The following is a 12,732-nucleotide window of genomic DNA, read 5'->3' as shown; positions in this document are numbered from 1 at the left end:
GTCCCATGTGTGTGTAATGCCTTCGTGGATAGATTAGGTTTGTTAGGATTAGTCCTCTTAGCATAAACACACTGCAATTTTTGGAGGCTTGACCAAGAAGGTATTATTTCAGGGTGGCTACTCACTGGAAATTCCAGGAATTCTGAGTGAATTTTTCTTCGTAGACATGAAAAATTGCAACTCTTATTAATCCAAATCCCATTCAATTTATACATATTTATAAATGCCCTGAGGCAAGTTTTTCACAGTTTAGGTTTTATTTTTAAAGGAAGGTAAAGAAGAGAGAGCTGCGTGGAAAATAAATCAAAATTCTCTCAATCTGTTTGCAGAACAATTTATCTGACAGAGTATTGCAAGATATCTTGAAGTTCATTAGGTAAATTTGAGTTTGAAATTCATCTACAGTAAACAATGTTTCGTAAATTAACATATCCCTTAACATTTATGACTTGTGTTTGCATTTTGGTCTGAGTATGTGAAATGGCAAATGTGAACTCTGCATTGTAAATAATTAAATATTACACACACATCACACACCTTTTAATTGAATTATATAATTTCTTGATACATTGGAATCACACTGATCCTTTATATTGTTAAATATGTGTGGTTGATTGTAATACGTAAGGTTGAAATAGAAAGGACATCTGTTTGCATCCTTGAATTTTTAGAAAGTTTTCCTTGGAAACCGGAAATCATAATTGAATTTTATCAAGGTTCTAGATATATGCTGTATTTATGCCGAGAGACCTAAAGCTACCAATGATAGCATTTTGCCTGGGGCTTGACCAGAAAGTTGTTTTGAGTCTTGTGCAATAAGTGAGAGCCCCTCCACTGCCTTCACAAGAGTGCTTCAGATTGGCAACACTTTGTTGTGTGTCTTCATGCAAGCCATGTATTGAAGCAGAGACCACAAACAACTATCTTCTATCCACCCTCCCCTCCCCTCCCCCTTCCTGATGACCCTTCACTCAAGTTTCTCGTGGACTTGTGGCATCCATTATTGTCATTTTGCAAGTTGAAAACCTCCTCAACAGCGAACATTTTTACATTGGTGAACAGAATTCTAACAGCAACACTTCCATCACGGAAGCTAGACACAAATGCCTGAGTAAGTTGGTTCGTCACTTGGTGTTCAGTCAACCTCTTTTGAAGTTGAGTAGTTATGGTAAGACTGGGTATCCCCAATGGAGGTACTGATTCAGATCCCATTTTAAATTGCAGGTCCAGTCCCAATTAGCCTATCTGACCATAAGTACACTTTAAACAAAATTGTAATGGACTTTTTCTTTTGCCATTTGTGGCCACTCTATTTCAGTTTATTGAGGCAGTGTTTACTCGTTTGAGAAAGACTAGTCATAATCTAAGTATTACTCTGTGATTGTGCCATAATTCACTTACAAGGGAGGTTATATCTAATTCCCCCTTAGATTTCCATGAATACATTTCACGTATTTCTTCCTTTGGGCCCCTCTATACACCTGCCAAGTTTAATTGAAATCGGAGGGGGAGACAGGGGTCAGATCCCCACTTCAATTTGTCCTCATCTTGACATTTGAAGGGGGGGGGGTTTGCCCCCTAAGTTTTTTAGCCGAAACAAAAAAACATGCATTTCTTCCTCTGTGCCAAGTTTCATGGAAATTGGAGGGGGACACAGGGGTCAGATCCCCACTTCATTTTGACATTTGAGGGAGGGTGGGTACACTTAGATAACCTCCCTTGTCAGTAATATTTAGGTCTATGCCGATACTGTTACTAAAATTTGTTCAAACTATTGATCAATAATGGTGTCTACATATTCTTATGTGATTATGTGTGTCAAGAAATTTGTTTTAGAAAATTCAAAAATTACATGAGAATATTATAATAGATATTATGTAATCACAAAATACACTTTTTGTGCAAAATAAAAAGAAAGTTTGAATTTTTAATAATTTTAGGATAATGGGGCTCTGCAAAATGCCAGGAAAGTATTGGCTGGTACTGTTACCGATACATGAGCATTGGCTCAGCCCTAGTAATATTTAATTTTAAGGGTGCATTTTAATTCATGTGAGAAGAAGAGGGATGTAACTTCAGTTTCTCAAAATTACAGAAGATAGGAAATAATGTATTCTTAGGAATATGTCTTAACTCCAACTAGAGCTCTCCATAGGCAATTTGTTAAACAAAACAGAAAACCTCATATTTGGAGTTACATTCCTCTGTTCTAAGTTTTAACTTAAAGGTTTTTTTTCTTCTTTATGGTGTCGCTGCTCTCATTGAGTCTGAACTATCTTCCAGGCCTTGTAAGGACCACACTGATGAACTTCGAATAACATGGGGCAAGGTTCTCGTCCATTATGCTGCAATCATCATCTCCAATAGAAGTCCAGGAAATGACGCTTCTCCCACCAACAGCCAGATGCCATCTGCCTGCAAGTGGAGTTCACCAGGCCAGAAGCGAAGAGAGGAGCAGCTGGATGGAAATCTAAGGATAGGGTCAGTGGAGGAGGCTGCAGAGCAAGAAGAATTCAAAGTGAAACGAGACCTGAAATAACCTCGTGGAATATGTAGACTTGTTGGTTACTTTCATTACACCTTGACATTCAGACATTGTAAAAGTGCAAGTTTTCCCTCGGAGGGTGGAATTTTTGTAAACCTTGTGTTTTGCAGTTTCCTGTAATAAGGTGAGATTTTTTGTATGCTCTTTTTTCAGGCATAGTGCTACATTTGAAAGCGTTGAAGTCCCATTTTGGCAGTAATTGAGTCTATGTTAGTACATTCAAAGGAAATGTTTGGGATTACATTCTGAACATTTCCTTTTGATGTACCAATCATTGCCAACATTGGACTTGAACTCTTTCAAATGTAGCACTTTGTCGGGAAAGGGAGCTTTTATCTTGTTAAATACCTAATAAAAAGTTTACCACACCCCACCTGAGACTCTTCTTATCAACATTTGGCCTAAAGTATTTAGGTGGGGAAGGTTCAAAATTTTCTTAAATTGGACTTAGGGTGATTTTTTAAGCATAATTTTGGCCAAAATTAGCACATTTTGTATTATAGAAGTCAAAAATTTGATTTTTCCTATTTTATTTATTATATAAGTCCAAGAATTTTATAAATTTTTAATAAACACTACATTTTTAAATTTATTTTTCTATCTCAAAACCAAAGATAAGTCAAATTTCTTATTTTCAATATATTTTATTAGTTCTAAAAATAGATACAATAGAGCATACCAATAGTTTTCCTCCCAACCAGAAGCACTGGCTGAGCAACTGTTGCTACTAAGTTTCAATTAGAAAACATTTGTTTTCCTTTCTTCACTTGAAAACTTGTTCTTCGAAAATTCAGTTCTCCTACCAGAAGGGGGGTTCCACCTGAAATAAAAAAAAAATGATCAGCTAGAAATTAAATATATTGCAACAAATTAAAATATATATATATATATCCAGATTGTTACTTTGGGATGTCAATTGTATGAACAAACAATATGAAATAAATTGAAATTTACATAAGTTCAATGTACTCTATTTTATGCTTTACAAGGGACCAAGCTTAAAATGTGGAAAGTAAAATGAAGGAAAATTTAATAACATTTTGGTATGTTGAGAAGAAGATTAAATGTATAATGCAGAAAAATTTACGATTGGGGTTACACTACTAAAAACCAAATGAATACTTTCCAAAAATTAACTGACCACTCTGAAGTATTTCCAATTCAAGATATCTGTTGATGCTCAAGAGCTATATTGCCACACTTTGATACAGGTCTCTTTAGTAGAAAAGTACATTCTTGCTTATCATATGAAGACCAAAACTATAACATTGTTCCTCACATTTGTAAAGAATATTTGCATTTCTTGTGTTGAGAATTGATTTTGTCAAACTTTAGTGAGGTTGAAAACACTGCAATGATCTACCTAGATAATTCCCTATGAAGTATGAGCACAGAGGAATAATTACCAATAGTTTAGACCAGTGATTCTCAAACTTTTCCCTCATTGTGCCCCCCTCCCCCCATAGATTTTTATCAGAATAGTGGGTTTTGGGGAATTTTTGATGTGTTGAAGCAGTGTATCTGGAGTAGAGCAAAATGGCATTCAGGCTGTATGTGGAAAGATGGTAAACAACTAAACAATAGAATCCTACGTTTACAATCTTCTATGATTAATTTAAAATAAAAATGTGGAACAAATGTATGCTAAGAAGTATATATAAACTTTTTTTTAAACTAGGGAAAAATATATGAAAATCAAAGTAAAAAACAAAACACAGTTTGTAAATAAACTGTCAAGCACAATTTTGATCTTTTTATTGTAAATCCTCAGAGTTTTTAATTAAAAGGATGTGCCTGACACAGTTCCTTGATGTCTTGTTGGGCACTTGAAACTTTCCAGTGGAGATTCGGCTCCAAATTTAGTCTATTTAGTTCATCATGGATGAAAAACCACTCTCCTGAGCTGATAGCTTACCCCCTTCAATTAGTTCATGTACCCCTGGGGATGCACGTACCAGAGTTTGAGAACTATATTTAACAAATACCTTATGAACTACTGTGGAACATGTGTTGACATGGAAAGTGTTCACTTGTGCAATCATACACACATTCAAGACTTGGTCTCGCAGTGCAGTTGGTAAAATGCTACAGTCTGAGCTTTTAGTATTATTAATATTAATACTAGTTTGAGTTTCATTTTTTCCACATGGGTTCAAATCCAAATAGAAATATTTCAGAATGGTCAGTTAACTTTTGGAGAAGTGTACAGTCACGGACACTGCTGGCTTGTAACGATTCCATTGAAAGTCAATGTATTCATTACAAGCCGGCAGTGTCCGTGACTGTACAAAGGCAAGGAAAGATACTGTATATTCAAACCTTATTTGATAACATTGAAAATAATTGTTCAACAAAGAACCTGAGAGTTGATGTTGAACAGGACATGTTAAAGCATTTCCTTAAAAGCAAGATAAAGCTTCTCATATATTATGTGACATGTTTTGATTGAACCACATATAGTCATTCAGAAAGAATGGTGCATATGTGAAGCTCACATTGATACGCAAATTTAGATACTACAACCTTCATGATATGAACTGACAGAACAGCTCTAAAATTTTACATGCACATTGTAAGTATTCCACATGACAGCTGTTGGCCTTCTCCTGTTTTGATGTTGCCATTGTACACTTCTCCAAATGTTACCTGACCACCCTGAAAGATTTCTTCTAAGTTCAGAAATCGTTAACGTGGTAACATAGCTCTAGCGCACCAGCAGAGAGTAGACAACTTTACTAGACGAGAAAAACTGTGGTAAAAGATTTACATGCTTGGTTATAACATAAAGCAGAAACTATATTTGCCCAACATATTAATAGAGAACAAAATGGAAAATTTAAGTATGACGAATAATTTAATTTCAGAGAATACATGCAATTTGGATTGATTGAATTGTTGTTTTAAGTCCACTTTATGCACAGTAAGGCTAATCGGGACTAGACCTACAGTTTTAAAGTGGAATCCGAGCCACCATGTGCCTCCACCAGGTATCGAACCTGGGGACCCCTTTATTACAAGGTGATGACGCTATCACTGCTCCATCGGGGAGGCCCATGTTAAATTTAGAATGAGAGAAACTGTTGTGAGGTTGGTAACAATGCACTCGTTAGTGGTCCATCTGGAGAAAATTGCTGTCAAGTTTGAACACGAAGGGTCAAATTATGAATTTTTATCCAAATTGGATATAAGAATTCCTTGCAAAGTACTGTGTAATGAGCAAAAGTTAATAATTCTCATAATTTGCAGCGAAAATGTGTTTGTCACATAGAAAAGTGGTAGACAGCGCAGTCATCCGACCTTTCAAGACATTTGCTACCAGTGTCATTGTAGAGTATTTGGTAAAGTACTCGTGCCAGAGCTCTTTTTCCCTTTGAATTAAGGGTCGCGGGTTCAAATCCAAAACTCTGCAATGTTTTTTTTTGGGGGGGGGGGATTGAGTTACATTGAGTATGGAGTTCCGTAATTAAGTTGAATAATTTTGTTTCAGAATGTTCACAATAATTAATTTGGTGTAGAATTCGACAAATGTTTCCATCTGATCAACGTATTTGTTTTTTTTTCTTTCTGGCACTAAGATATACAATTCAGAGATGAGATTTATTTGGAAGCACTAAGTTTCCACTCAATCTAGGCATGTTAGGTAATAGTCTGAAATAATGTTGAAACTAATTTACATAATTTATCCTTGATTGTTTTTACCATTCACTAAGTAATTATTTTTATTATATTCTTTAAAAAGGCAATAGGAACTTTCATCAATTTGGATCAAAAAATAACTAAATTGTTGTTATAAGGGTCATTCCACGTCAATTCATCCAGGCCATGTCACCCACCATCTGCGATTTTGATGAAATTCGGTATACTTATAGAATATTTAATGCTGATTACTAAAATGACAATTTTTTTTAGATTCGTCAAGGGGTTCAGAAGTTACGCGCTTCTTAAAATCTCCGTGTACGCCACTTCCGGCTCCACTTTGAATGACACATATTAGGTTATAAATGATGGTATCTTCCCTCAGGTTTGCCGTAGAAACTCCAAGTTCCTCTTCTTTTGTTTAAAATAGCGTAAGCTTTCATTTAAATAAGATTTGAGATGATTGTATCAATAATCATGTATTTTTATGTATAGTTTAATGTATTTTTTAGAAGAATAAATTACTAACTTCAAGAGCGAATTTCGTGCAATTCCCCCCCTTCAATTTCCCCCCAATTTTATATGTAGGTAGCTCAAAGTGTGTAATAATGCCTCATAAAAAAATTGGATGGGCGGTTCAGAGACAGGGTGATAAAAAATAATTTGCATCAAATGACATTAAAAGTTAATCTTATTAAAAATGCTTATGTATTTAGCACAAAGCCTGAAGTGCAATATGTTTTAAGATAATATTCAAAATATAGGATAACCTGGCGGGGGCAAAGGGAAGCATTTGCCCTCTCTAATATTCATAAATTAATTAAAATTTACAAATAATAATTGCAGTGGAATCCCGATTTCAAGTTCCTTGATTTTACATTGTCCTGCATTTTATATTCAATCTTGGTAGTCCCAACATAGCAAATTCCTAGTCCCAACATAGCAAATTCCTAGTCCCAACATAGCAAATTTCTAAGAAATTTTCCTCAGTTTCACATTTTCTCGCATTCTAAGTTTTTGCAGCTTGGTCGCCTGACTAAGATAAAATCGAGGTTCCACTGTAAGTCAGTTTCAACTGCCTTCAATGTTTTAAGAAATATAATCATCATTATTAGCATTTCCAAGTTTAGCAAATTATCTTCCGAGAACATTCTTTTTGTGCATTTTATCTCAATATGGAAGTTCTTTTTTTGGTTACTCTTCACGGGGATATGTAATATGAAGTTAGAATTAATAATACACATTTGTGCTGATCAAAGTTTTTCCAAGGAGATTTTGCATATACCACAGAAATTCTTGTGACAGGCTGGTTGGAACAGTTAAAACACTTGTATAGACGTCTACAGTATCAAGTATCAAGTGCGGCAATGATGTATGTACCAATGGTGTTCAATCTTATCAATTATGTAAGGTGAAATGACAAAACGTGCAGTACGATGTGTCAGCGATTGCAAAGTACTAAACAACATAATCACGAAAATTAAGTATGCACTATTTTGAACTTAGGTTCGGTAAGTTACTTTTTACAAGTAACAGAGTTACAGTTATAATTTAAAAAAAACTAACTCAGTTACAGTAATTATGAGTTACTTTACAGTTACTGTGAAAGTAACTTACAGTTAATGATCATTGATTTGTGTAAAAATTACACAAAATCAATGATCATGAAGACTTGGAGTGTTTTATTTATGTTTCTATAATATGCCTTCATATATTTACATTACTACTGCAAATAAATGATGGAACGCAGAGTCAGCTTTGCTTGAACGATTTTAATTAAGAAATCATTAGTATGCTAACCACGGTATTTTGAATATGGTGTCATTGATTCCACTTGCACCTATTTCTTTCTCCTCCATTCCAAGATCAACAAGGTCCACTCCTTTGACAATTATTTTTTCCTAGCTTGAGAACCACATTCCAAACGAACGCAGCAGACCACCAAAAACATTATCTTTGGTTGAAAGAATCACAAAGTTTTCCATCCCATAAAAATTGTGTCCAATATTATTTGCTAAATACATTTGAAAATTCAAAATTATTACTGTTTATTTGTTTGTTCCTCAAGTGCCAGAAGGTTCAAAATATATATTTAACTGGTAAATTTTAATTAATCTGTAAATTTTGGAGGGGTCAAATGCTTCCCTTTGTCCCCGCCAGGTTACGCCTATGCTTACCTTCACACATAGTGAATAGAAATTTTGAATATTATACCTTAAAACATATTGTACTTCAGGCTTTTTGCTAAATACATAAGCATTTTTAATAAGATTAACTTTTAATGTCATTTGATGCAAATGATTTTTTATCACCCTGTCTCTGAACCGCCCATCCCAATTTTTTCATCAGGCATTAGTACACACTTTGAGCTACCTACATATAAAATTGGGGGGAAATTGCACGAAATTCGCTCTTGAAGTTAGTAATTTATTCTTCTAAAAAATACATGAAACTATACATAAAAATACATGGTTATTAATACAATCATATGGAACCTTATTTAAATGAAAGCTTACACTATTTTGAACAAAAGAAGAGGAACTTGAAGTTTCTACGGCAAACCTGAGGAAAGATAAAATCATTTATAACCTAATGTGTGTCATTCAAAGCGGAGCCGCAAGTGGTGTACACAGAGATTTTAAGAAGCACGTAACTTCTGAACCCCTTGACGAATCTAAAAAAAATTGTCATTTTAGTAATCAGCATTAAAAATTCTATAAGTATACCGAATTTCATCAAAATCGCGGATGGTGGGTGACATTTTCACAAAATTCAGGATGATATGACATGGAATGACCCATAATCAAACAAGGAATGTGATGACTAGGGCTCTCGAAGTCGATGAAGAGTCATCTTTTCTTCTAAGCCTTCAAAACAATTCTAAACCTGATAACAGTCAGTGTTTTCCGGTTCTAGATGAAGGGAAAATATTTTGCATTTATTTTTGCATGTCACTTTTTTTTTTTGCTTTTAGGTGATTTTTAGTATTTTTGCCTTTTTTGTTGCATTTTCCTTGATTTCTAAGGCTTATATTCTCCTCCCTCGTTGTTTCGTGAATTTTAAATGCATTTGCTAGCATAAGTTACACATTTAAATTTCTTTACATGGCCCTTATAGCAAGTTCACCCAATGGAAAAGCACAATTATTATTTTTAATGTTTGGCAATGCATTAAATAATTAATTGTTGTGAATTAATTTTTCCTACAGCACACTGAAAATTATGTGTGTTAAGCCTACTTTGAGGTTTCCTTGCTGGCCTCTACTATCACTTTCATCTCTGCTTTTTTATAGTAAAATTAGTCACAATATTAAAAAAATATATAATCTTATGTATGTGAAACACAACTGTATTATAAAATGCTAGCTGTCTACTGTATCATGGAAGGTCCATTCTGAAAGCAAGTAAATTATTTAAAAAATAATGTTGCAGTGTATTTTATGTAACCTTGGAAGTAAAAATAAATTAAATTAAATTTAGAGTAGTTGATCCACATTGCATATTTTTTGTGGATGAAGTATGGTTCCATTTACATGGCCTTGTTTCATCACAGAATAACAGATATTGGAGCACAGATAAACCCAGTTTTGTGTACAAAGCTCCATGGTGTGCAATGATGCATCTTAGTTAAATTTCATAAAAAGATGCAAACGTATGGATGCAGGAGGACAACATTTCCAACAAATCTTGTAACAAGGTAAGTGTGCATTTTAATGGTAACTGCCCATGTAATTGTATGAGACAACTAGATGCACTGTGCATGGCATCACAATGGCTGGTCATGCAAAGGAACTTCAATGCCTAGGAGAAAACAGTACAACGAGACCTTTCAAATTGACAACAAAAACACAGAACTAATTAGAAATTTCCTTGAACCATGAAACAGCACCCCCCTTGGCAGAGTGGTTAGTACAGCATGCTACGATGGCTGGAGTCTCGGGTTTGAATCCCAGGCTGGGCACATGTCCCTTCATCAATTTCATTATGATGTAACTCACTCTCATTGTTGCAATTTGCCAAAGTGACAGAAAGCGACACTAAATATAAAAAATCAAATCTGGAACAATCTTCAGTAAAATTTCTTCAACTTTAGACTGCACGAGTGTGACACTTTGCAACTGTAGACCACTTCTGATGTGAAAAAACAATCTTGTTTAATAACTCATCAAGCAAAACGAATCACTTGGGAAGGAGTCACACTTTCCTATCCTGGTATGGCCAGTCTAAAGGTACTCTCTAAAATGCATCTACCAAGGACCACTGGTTAACCAAGATTTCTTTAAATCGATTTTTGATAACTCAAAGCAAATGACTGGGAGGAAAAAATCTAATTCTAAAAATGCCAAAACACTTTATCTCATGAGGCAAAATCTAAACTGACGTTTAAACTTTCATCAGCTGATACTAACATGTCCCATTCACTTCTTCCACTTGCTACATATTTTCAAAAGACATCGCCTCACAGTTTCACTTCCACTTGCTGTATCAGAAGAAACACAAAATCTAGATTTCCCTAATGCTTTTTTCAAAATGTGTGTATGTACAAGTTAACTCTTTTACAGTACCATTCCTTGCCAATATCACGTGAACACTATTAATGAAATTGTTCAAAGGAAGGTGAACTTCCACCATCGACACCACGTGCAAGTGCCGTAAGTCACATAGACACTTAGGGACGTCATCACAACATTTCAGATGGAGAAAAAAGGGAGTTTTATGATGAAGAAAACAAAACTATTAATGCACATAGGGCTTTGCTCTTACCTTTCTGTTCTTCCTCTGGAAGTAGATCTCTCACTCTTCACATTTCATGTGAATTAGTTCCAATGGAGAACCTGCAAAAACATTCACCATATAAATATTTGTTATTTCTCGATGACAAGTTAACATACATTCTGACCAGCACTTAATGTTAGTAATTGTTTAAGAGAATAAATTATTTTCACAGCTAGCTTGTGAAATATAGGCACAGCATTGAACATCATCATAAAAATTTACTTTTTTTCTGGTCACAATAATACCAGGCCTCCCGCACTGGTGCAAAAACCCGAACAAGGTTAATTTCGGAATTCATTTGTTCGTGCATGAATTAACCAGCTACCAGTCGGCACCACCATCGATGTTAAATACTAATTTTCTCATTAAAAATTTAGTTTATGTATCTATTAATCAATGATGATCACTTGTACGTGATTTTGTATTTTATTAAATGCCTTTCCCTTCTTAAACATGTATAAGAAAAATCGTATTTTTAAAGTCAATACTTTTACATGACGTAACATCGTTCCATATGATCTGTCATGGACGTACACTAACTATTTTAATAAGGATGTAGAAGAACAAGAAATAAAAACAATGGCTTATTGTGCAGCTTTTTATTGTAAAAACTGTCAGAAGAGGAATCCAGAGCTGTCTTTTTTCGTGTTCCGTCAAATCCTGAAAGGTTAGTTATTTATGAATTCTGTTCGCTCTTTATGTAAAAATCATTTCCATAAAGTTAGTTTCAACGGAGAATAATTCCTAGCATGTCTGTATTTTCCTTCATTTAAGTAAAAGGCCATGTGTTAAAAAAATGTCTGAAAGGGTAAAGGTTCGATTTTGTAACTTAATGCTATTTATAAGTTACACAGGAGGATAGGAAGCCAACGAGAATAGTAGGAATGACGAAGTTTGTTTGAAGTTCAGAAAAGCTAATTTGTGCATGTTATGATGCAGATAGTTGCAAGTTATCGCGATCCTATACGATTCTGCATGAAGTTTATTTCTTCTAGCATATAAAACTTTGTCAACATGTACAGGAGATGAAAAATAGCATGTAAATATTAAAGCGATGAAACCTAAGGTTCCTATCGTTCTATGATTTTTTTAAAAATTCTCTTAGCAGGAAGACTAATTATCGTAGAATTTTATCAATCATTGTCACACGAAATTTGAACCTTTCTTCTTTTAAAAAAATATTTATGTTGAAAAAACAACTTAAAAATTACCTTACGCAAGCTTGCATGCTTGCCAAGGACAATGTATTTTCCATTGACAAGGGACTGTAAGTATCGTAGACTAGTGGGAATTATTGTAGAAGTAAATTCGAACCTTAGTAAAATGAATTTAGGGAATTTATTTATAATGCTAAGAGAACCAAACCTGGCCTGCCTAACCTAACTACGAAAGCATACATTGAACCAAATCATAAGTAATCACTAGTTTTGGAAACGAAATGAGTGTAACTAACCTATATGTGCAATATATGCAAAATATTTTACAAACATTTACACATGTGTTACTGTAAAAACAATCCTTTCTCACTGGTGCCACGGGAGGAAGATTTTGTGTTTCAAATCGCATTTTAATCTATGTGGTTTAATCCAACCCTACAGAATTATGGATGTTACTCCTATTATTAATAATAATATAATAATATATTATGTTGATGGAATCATCTAATTATACCTGTAGTTAATATTATTGCTGTAATAGCTCTTGTTGCTGGTCATGGCTTTGATCTACTAGATGGTATGGGTGATTTTGATTTGTTGACATATTTCCTGTCCTGGT

At 34.3% G+C, this 12,732-nt stretch overlaps 1 long non-coding RNA gene across 1 annotated transcript in view; it reads right to left on the bottom strand.

Annotated features, from left to right (window-relative positions):
* Positions 1–3,182: 3,182 nt before the first annotated feature.
* LOC145982662 (uncharacterized) overlaps positions 3,183–12,732 on the bottom strand; it is a 277,107-nt gene continuing 267,557 nt past the window's right edge. The window contains exons 5-6 of the long non-coding RNA XR_014441124.1: positions 10,945–11,015; positions 3,183–3,365 (exon numbers count right to left, since the gene is read on the bottom strand). This is a non-coding gene — a long non-coding RNA (uncharacterized LOC145982662). The remainder of the gene's footprint in view (positions 3,366–10,944; positions 11,016–12,732) is intronic.

Source organism: Lepisma saccharinum, unplaced genomic scaffold (genome assembly GCF_977018435.1).
Source record: "Lepisma saccharinum unplaced genomic scaffold, izLepSacc3.1 HAP1_SCAFFOLD_296, whole genome shotgun sequence".
NCBI lineage: Eukaryota > Metazoa > Arthropoda > Insecta > Zygentoma > Lepismatidae > Lepisma > Lepisma saccharinum.
This window is presented reverse-complemented; position numbering and strand designations above follow the sequence as displayed.